The following is a 9355-nucleotide window of genomic DNA, read 5'->3' as shown; positions in this document are numbered from 1 at the left end:
GTGTTCAACAAATGGCGATATTTTCTTGATGATTGGATATTTTATCAATACAAGTATAAAAAAAAAATCCCAGCCAGGCATGGTGGCTCACGGCTGTAATCCCAGCACTTTGGGAGGATGAGGCGGGTGGATCACCTGAGGTCAGGAGTTCGAGACCAGCCTGGACAACATGGTGAAACCCCGTTTCCACTAAGATATAAAAATTAGCCAGGTGTGTTGGTGTGCACCTGTAATCCCAGTTACTCAGGAGGCTGAGGCAGGAGAATTGCTTGAACCCAGGAGGCAGAGGTTGCAGTGAGCTGAGATCGTCCCACTGCACTCCTGCCTGGGCGACAGAGCCAGACTCCGTCTCAAAAAAAAAAAAAAAAAAAAAAGTCCCTCAGTTCCATTTAATGCTTTCCTTCCCTTGAATTACGCTTTTCAAAATAAGAACACTGCCACACACTTTTTCTTCTATTTGGATTTCCCTGGAATATATTTATTTTAGATTTTTCATAATTATTTAACTTTGGAAGGAATCCCTTGTAAAGCGTAACAGGTAGGCAGTCTCCAAAAGATGGCCACCATAAATCCTTCCTGTGCCTGTCTGGTGCCTGATGGATCTGCCCGTTAGGAGGTGGGGTCTGTTTCTCCTCTCCTCCAATACGGATGGCCTCGTGTCTTGCCTTGACCAATAGCAAGCAGAGGAAGTGGTATGATGTCAGTTCTAGACCTGGCCTTCAAGCAGTCAGGTGACTTCAGGTTGTGTTGGGGAAACCAGCCGCCATACTTTAAGGAAGCTCGGGCGGGAATATTAAACTGTGAGGCAGGCTAGACAGAGAGGCCACAGTGCAGGAGCACAGAGGCACCGAGTGAGTAAAACGTTGGACTGCTCAGCCCAGCCACCCGCAGGATGGAGCTTAATGAGTGAGCCCAGCCCATGCCCTGTGCAACAAAAGACGCCCGCCAAGCCATGCTGGCATCCCAGAGCTACAGAATCATAAGAAATAACAGTTCATTGTTGTTTTAAGTTTGGGGGTGGTTTGTTACTCATCGGGAAATAACTGGAGGTAGTTTTTCTGTTTTATTTAATCTGAGAATCTTTGTTTTTTAATAGGAGAATTTAACATTAAAATTTTTTTCAGTTAATAATTGATCTTTTGGGGTTTTCCTTCCGGATGCAACAGTATGATCTTGTTTTTGACACCTTGGGTTACGTTTCTGTTTCTTTCACTGTAGTGTGGTTTCCATTTTTTTTTCCTTATTAGTTTGTACTGTAGTGCCTTGCTCTTTCTTCTTTTTCTGTCCCCCTTTTTGGGTAACTATATATGCTTTTCTACTAGTTTTTTTGATATAAAAAATTAACATTTAAAATTATGGTTCTATCAATGTCAAAAGTTAAGTGGTGCCTATAACCTCTCTCTCGCTCTTCAAATAAGAGTTGTCCTTTACAGGCCAGGCATGGTGGCTCGCACCTGTAATCCCAGCTCTTTGAGAGGCTGAGGCGGGTGGATCACCTGAGGTCAGGAGTTCGAGACCAGCCAGGTCAACATAGTCATACCCCTTCTCTACCGAAAATACAAAAATTAGCCAGGCATGTTGGCGTGTGCCTGTAATCCCAGCTACTTTGGAGGCTGAGGCAGGAGAATTGCTTAAACTTGGGTGGCGCAGGTTGCAGTGAGCCGAGATTTCACCACTGCACTCCAGCCTGGGCGACAGAGTGAGAATCCGGCTCAAAAAAAAAAAAAAAAAGAGAGTTGTCCTTTACAATGTCTTAATGCCTCTTTCCTTATCATCCACACTTCAAAAGCATTATTAAATTAACAATAAGATAAATTACACATTATTATTAATTTTTCATGCCTCTTATATTTCAATAATCCTTTTTGAAAGATTGCATAAAATTCCACAACCACGTTGTCAGCCATTAGAATAAACTATCGGCTTCACAGTTTTGATTTCTTACTCATGTTTCTTCTATATCAAATTTTAAAAAATACCTTATTTTGACTAGATACTTCTTCAAGTAACTTTTTCAGAAAGGATATATTGGTGGTACAGGTCTGAACTGCTTTTGTCTTTTATGAATATTATTTTGACTGGGTATGGAATTCTAGCATCAAATAAAAAAATAAAAAGAATTCTAGCATCAAAATCCTTTTAGTTCCAGAACTCTGTAAAAGATGTCTTCTCTCTCACACTTAGTATGGTAAATTTGATATCCACTGCCAATTTTTTATTCCTTTCCTTGTCAATAGCCTGTTTTGTGTATCTGTTTTGTTTATCACCCACCAAAGAGGGTGAACTACACACAGCATTACTAAAAAGCAGCCCTTGGAAAATTCATATCTTGTGCCCCTCTCAAGAGGGCTTGGTGGTGGCATTCAGCCATGGGTCCCTAGAGGTCAGGGAGGAGATTCAAAATATTTAACAAGCAGTAGGGCAGCGGCACTGAAGCTGAACATCAGGGCAGTGCAGTGCTGCCAGGATGCTGCACAAGTGTGGCATCTCAACCCTGGCTGGCAGCCTCCTTTGAGCTGCTGTCCCCTGGCACGGTCCCCTTGTCTGGCTGCCTTCTCTGCAGTTCTTCTCTTCCCTGACTGACCCCTCTGTATTTACAGAATCCTGGTTTCTAATGTGCAAGTTTCTATGATTAAAATGCAGCAGCCGCTGTTTTACTGCTGTTACTCCTCTCTCTTTCCCATTAAAAAATCATTTCAGTTACAGAAGAAATACGTTAACAGACGTGCAAAAAATGAAAAGTGATTCCTTGAGCTCACTCCAAGGTAAGCACTGTTTAGTAGTTTAGTATGTCCTTTAAGAACTTTGGACGGGATGCAGTAGCACACAACTCTAATCCCAGCGCTGTGGGAGGCCAAGACAGGTGGATCGCTTGAGCTCAGGAATTTGAGACCAACTTGGCAACATGGCAAAACCCCATCTCTACAAAAATTCAAAAATGAACTGGGTGTGGTGGTGCACGCCTGTAGCCCCAACTACTCAGGAGGCTGAGGTGGGAGGATTGCTTGAACCCAGGAAGTGGAGACTGCAGTGAGCTGAGATCAGACTTTGTCTCAAAAAAAAAAAAAAAAAAAAAAAAAAAAGAACTTTGTCGATGCACACAACACTCACTTTTTTTCTTTTCCAAAATCGGAATCATACTAATTCTCAAGTTCTATAAATGTGTTGTTAACTGAGTCATATTGTGGACATTTTGCTAAGTACACATTCATATCTACCTCAGTATTCCCCCCGCCCCCGGTTATTTTTTTTTTTTGAGACAGAGTGTCACTCTGTTGCCCAGGCTGGAGTGCAGTGGCGCGAGTCTCAGTAATTTTAATTTTCTCATAGCCATGTTGAAAAAAATTCAATGAAACAAGTGGAATTAATTTTAATAATATATTTTACTTAACTCAATATGTCCAATATATTACAATTACAACATGTAAACAATATACAATTATGAACAACATAATTTACATTCTTTCAGAATATTAAGTCTTTGAAATCTAGCATGTATTTTACACTTACAGCGCATCTCAATTTGGAATAGCTATTTTTTTTCTTAAGGAATGGGATCTTGCTCTGTTGCCTAGGCTAGTATGCAGTGACACAATTATAGCTCACTGCAGCCTCGAACTCCTGGGCTCAAGTGATCCTCCTGCCTCAATTCCCCAAGTAACTGGGATTACAGGGTACCTGACTAATTTTTAAAAAAATTTTTTTTGTAGAGATGGTGTCTCACTTTGTTACCCAGGCTGGTCTCCAACTCTTGGCTTCAACCAATCTTCCCACCTTGGCCTCCCAAAGTGCTGAGATTACAGGCGTGAGCCACCATGCTTGGCCCTGGACTAACCACACTTTAAGTGCTCAGTAGCCATATGTGGCCTGTGGCCACTACACTAGGTGACATAGGCATCAACCGTAACTTATTTACCTGTGGGCCTGCTGACGGAAATAAAGGTTGCTTCCAATTTTTGCTATTCTAAGCAATGCCACAGTAAACATTCTTATGCTTATCGCGTTATACATGCATGTGATTATTTCTTTAAGGTAGATTTATAGAGCTGAAGCTTCTAGGTCAGAGAGCGTCTGCATTTTATAGTGTCGTAGATATAGCCAGATCACTCTCTCATAAGGCTAAACCAATTTGTGCTTTCACCAGCAGTACATAAGAACGATGGTTTCCCCACACTCCCGCCAAATTGGAGGGCATTTCTTTTAAACACTTGGTTATCTGTACACTGGTGCAATGTGTGGCATCACAGAGCAGGAGATTCATTTTCAAAGCTGCATTTTCCCCAGTTGGTTACCATTATTGGTCAGATAGAGAATGTGTTGGGCTGTGTAGATGACAGAATACCCAACACACGTTGGCTCAAACAAATAACTTATTTTCTCATGTAAAAATATGGAGAAAGGTGGCTGCTTACGGTGGTTGATCCTCTCCTTATCCCTTCAAAGCTCTTTCTCTCTTTCGGCCAGGTGCGGTGGCTCATGCCTGTGATCCCAGCACTTTGGGAGGCCGAGGCGGGCGGATCACCTGCGATCAGGAGCTTGAGACCAGCCTGGCCAACATGGGGAATCCCTGTCTCTACTAGAAATACAAAAATTAGCCAGGTGTGGTGGCGGGTGCCTGTAATCCCAGCTACTCAGGAGGCTGAGGCAGGAGAACGGCTTGAACCCAGGAGGCAGAGGTTGCAGGGAGCCAAGATCAAAAACAAAACAAAACAAAACAAAAAACTAAAAAAACCCTTTCTCTCTAACTCAGTGTTCTTAGCAGGTGGGCCTCTCTCTCCTCATGACTGTCAACTTGCACTCACTTTTTTTAGGGTCACAAGGTAGCTGTCACCACTCCAGACAGCGTGTCTCTGTCCCTGGGAGGGTGGAGGAAAGGCAGATGACACCAGCTGCTTCTTACCCGGAAGCCACCTGGAATACTTACATTTCATTGTCAAAACTGGATCTCATGGCTATCCCCGTTGCAAAACAGCCTGGGAAAAAGAGTAACAGCTTTTTGGCCTATAATGGATGGTGGCAAGGGTAAGTGAGATTGGCAATGGCTGATTGATTGGACAAAAACAGTGTGCTATACCATCTACCCCAATTGTAGGTCTGAGGCCTTCATGTAAAGAATCCCATGGTTGAATTTAGGGCCACAGTCCTTGTTCTGGTCATAGCCCCTGGCTGCACTCATCAGCCTGACACCACCATGCCTGCCTTCTCATTGTAATCTGCTTCAAAACACAAATTTCAGGGATCCTTCTGGGTCCTGCTTGTGGCTGGAGAAGAGGAGCTCCTAGGAAGAGTGCTTAGGCAAGGTGCAGTGGCTGACACCTGCAATCCCAGCATTTTGCGAGGCTGAGGCAGGTGGATTGCTTGAGCTCAGGAGTTTGAGACCAGCCTAAGGGCAACATAAGGAGACCCTGTTTCTACAAAAAAAAAAAAAAAAAAAAAAAAAAAAAAAAAAAAAAGAAGAAGAAGAAGAAGAAAAATTAGCTGGGTGTGGTGGCACACACCTGTAGTCTCAGCTGCTCAGGAGGCTGAGGTGGGAGGATCAACTGAGCACTGGAGGACAAGGCTGCAGTGAGCCAAGATTGTGCCACTGCACTCCAGCCTGGGCAACAGAGCGAGATTCTGTCTCAAAAAAGAGAAAAAGGGCCTGGTGCAGTGGCTCATGCCTGTAATCCCAGCACTTTGGGAGGCCGAGGTGGGCAGATCATGAAGTCAAGAGATGGAGACAATCCTGGCCAATATGGTGAAACCCATCTCTACTAAAAATACAAAAATTAGTCTGGGCGTAGTGACTCACGCTTGTAATCCCAGTACTTCGGAAGGCCAAGGCGGGAGGATCACCTGAGGTCAGGAGTTCAAGACCACCCTGACCAACATGGAGAAACCCCGTCTCTACTAAAAATACAAAAAATTAGCCGGGCATGTTGGTGCATACCTGTAATCCCAGCTACTCAGGAAGCTGAGGCAGGAGAATCGCTTGAACTCGGGAGGCAGAGGTTGTGGTGAGCTGAGATCACACCATTGCACTCCAGCCTGGGCAACAAGAGTGAAATTCTATCTTAAAAAAAAAAAAAAAAAAAAGGCTGGGCGCGGTGACTCAAGCCTGTAATCCCAGCACTTTGGGAGGCCGAGGCGGGCGGATCACGAGGTCAGGAGATCGAGACCATCCTGGCTAACATGGGGAAACCCCGTCTCTACTAAAAAAAATAGAAAAAACTAGCTGGGCGAGGTGGTGGGCGCCTGTAGTCCCAGCTACTCAGGAGGCTGAGGCAGAAGAATGGTGGGAACCCGGGAGGCAGAGTTTGCAGTGAGTGGAGATCGCGCCACTGCACTCTAACCTGGGCGACAGAGAGACTGTGTCTCAAAAACAAAAAATAAAAGAAATACAAAAATTAGCTGGGCATGGTGGCACGCACCTGTTGTCCCAGCTACTTGGGAGGCTGAGGCAGGAGAATCGCTTGAACCTGGGAGGCAGAGGTTGCAGTGAGCCAAGTGAGATCTTGCCACTGCACTCCAGCCTGGGCAATAGAGTAAGACTCCATCTCAAAAAAAAAAAAAAAAAAAAGGAAAGAAAGAAAGGAAAGAGAAAGAAGAAAGAAAGAAAGAAAAAGAAAGAAAGAAAGAAAAGAAAGAAAGAAAGAAAGAAAGAAAGAAAGAAAGAAAGAAAGAAAGAGAAAGAAAGAAAGAAAGAAGAAAGAAAGAAAGAAAAGAGGAAGGAAGGAAGGAAGGAAAGGAAGGAAGGAAGGAAGGAGGAAAGAAAGAAAAGAAAGCAAGAAAGCTCACAATAGGCAGCTTCTGACTTGGTTCCTAATGACCTCACATTCTGATGTTCACGCCCTTGGGTGTTCACCTCCCCTTGGGCGTGACCTGCTTCTAAAGAATATGAGATGGCAAAAGTGATGAGACGTCATGCCTGGAATTAGGTCACAAAATACTTGGCTTGCTGCCATCCCCTCTCTGTTGCCTTCTCAGCTCGGGTGCTTTGTGATGCCAGCTGTCATGTGGGAAAGGCTTATATAAGGTGGGACTGAGGGTGCCTCTGGCCAACGTCCCACGAGGAACTGAATTCTGCCAACAGCCACATAAGTGAGTTTGGAAGCAGATCCTTCTCCAGTTAGCCTTAGGATGACCGCAGCCCAAGCCAACACCTTAATTGCAGCCTCTGAGAGACCTCGGAGCAGAGGACCAGCTAAGCTGCACCTTGTAGGAGTCCAGACCTGCTAGAAGCCATGATATAACAAATGCTTTTGTTTCAGCCCCCTATGTTTTGGGGCAATTTGTCACGCAGCAGCAGAGAACTAATCCAGTGCTGCTGGAAAACCGTCTCCTTGGGAGCAACCAACTGCTTTCTCGGTATCATTTTCCTGCCCTTTAAAAATTCACTCTTCTCACACAACTTTAGGGCAAGGGTAATTGTAATGAAGAGGAAAAAGTAATTTACAGACATTCAGAGGACAGAGAGGCGTTGTGCAAACCTTTCCCATCTTCTCACATTTTCTGATGAGTTTCTTGGGACTTCATCTCAGGAGAGAGGCCAAGGATGGAGTTCCCCTTGTTGCCAGGAGGACTCCTACATCCATGAGGAATACTCCTGACTTTTCTCTGCGTCCCTCACTGATTCTGCCTCAAGGCAGGTGAGACTTGACTGTGCATTTGGGAGTAGGAGCTGAGCCTGCACCTCCCAACCCCTGTGGGGGCTCTGCTGACCCATTGGCCTGCCTGCAGGGAGGGTGCCTGCTGCCTGTCCGTGACGGGGGTACTGCAGGCAGCCCCAGAAGCCTCTGCCTATCCCTGTGAGTGGAAGGGGCAAATTCAGTCCGGGAGGAGCATGAGGAAGCCCATTGGGTGGCTCATGGAGCCATGCTCTCCAATCCGCTTCGTCAGTCACCCAGACCGTATTTCACCTGTCTCTGTGACTTCTTTCCCATTGCTTCCAAGCTCAGAGGGAAAGAGAGGGGTTTTATTGGTTGTCTCTACCCCCAAATATCAATAGGTGTATCCAACATCACTGAGTTTTTAAATTTTTTGTTTTTATTAAAAAATATTTTTTTTGAGATGGTGTTGCTCTGTTGCCCAGGCTACAGTGCAGTCGCACCATTTCGACTCACTGCAAACTCCACCTCCAGAATTCAAGTGATTGTCCTGCTTCAGCCTCCTGAGTAGCCGAGATTATAAGCGTGCACCACCATGCCGGGCTAATTTTTGTATTTTTGGTAGAGATGGGGTTTCATCATGTTGGCCAGGCTTCTGACCTCAAGTGATCTGCACACCTCGGCCTCCCAAAGTGCTGGGATTACAGGCATGATCCGCTGCACCCGGCCCCAAATCACTGAGTTTTTAATTGAAGATATGAAGCAAGTTTTGATAGAAAGGAAGAATCAGGCCACTGGGGCATGATGGGTGGAGGTGCGAGGGGGGTGTGCCTCCTTTGTGCCTTCGTGTCCTTGGGCTATCCCTGACACAGGGGTGCCTGTGAGCAAGTGGGTGTGTGTGTCTGTGTCTACAGCTGCCCGTCTCTCTTCTATACCAAGGACAGGGACTCCTGGGTCCCCTTCTGGTTCTGGCTTCTCTCTGGGTGGGTGGGTCTCCCCAGAGCCTGGGGAAGGTTTTGACTCGACACAGCATCCCTTCCCTCAGAGGCCCAGGGCCCCGCAGAGCAGGCCCTGCTCCTCCAAAACACCTGCCGGCCAGCACCCACTGGAACTGCGGTGCAGGGTTTGGAGTGGGCCCCCCAAGCTGCTCCTGCCCCTGCTGCTTCCCAGCATCCCCCATGTTCAATGTGTGATTTTTTACGATCGATCTTATATCCGGCACAATCAGATTTATGGCTCCTGCATCTTATGAAATTACACAGATGTTGCTGCTCTGCTTCTCTCCAGGACAGTAAAAGGCAATAACGTTCTTGCAGATTTCGACAGCAGGCAATTCAATAAAGGGCCATGTATATTTTATAAGTACAATAAAGACGAGGCTCTGTACCCGCACTGCGGCCCGCCAGGGCCCGGCACTGCATTGGCCGCCACCCTCACCCCACCTTTGCTGTCCGCTTGTCGATCAGGCCTCTCCCCCCTCCTCATCACACAGGGCACCAGGGAGGTTTATCCTTTTTCTGATCCATTACTTAAGTTTGGCTCCAGGGACCCTGCAATGGGGGCTGTTTAAAATTTAAAGGTGTTTGTGGAACTTAATACTTTCCTCCCCCTGATTTGCACTATAAAATTTTATCTATATTTTTGTTGCCCCATAAAACGTTTCTATCTTATCAGGACGGCTTGTCCTTTTACGGGCAAAACCATAAATACCTGATGAGGTGAGGGTTGGTGGAAGGTCTCACAGAGGAGTCCCGTGGGGAGGTAGGAGA

The sequence above is a fragment of the Chlorocebus sabaeus genome, chromosome 12, assembly GCF_047675955.1.
Source record: "Chlorocebus sabaeus isolate Y175 chromosome 12, mChlSab1.0.hap1, whole genome shotgun sequence".
Taxonomy (NCBI): Eukaryota; Metazoa; Chordata; class Mammalia; order Primates; family Cercopithecidae; genus Chlorocebus; species Chlorocebus sabaeus.
The sequence above is the reverse complement of the archived record's forward strand: the minus strand, read 5'-3'. Positions refer to the sequence as shown.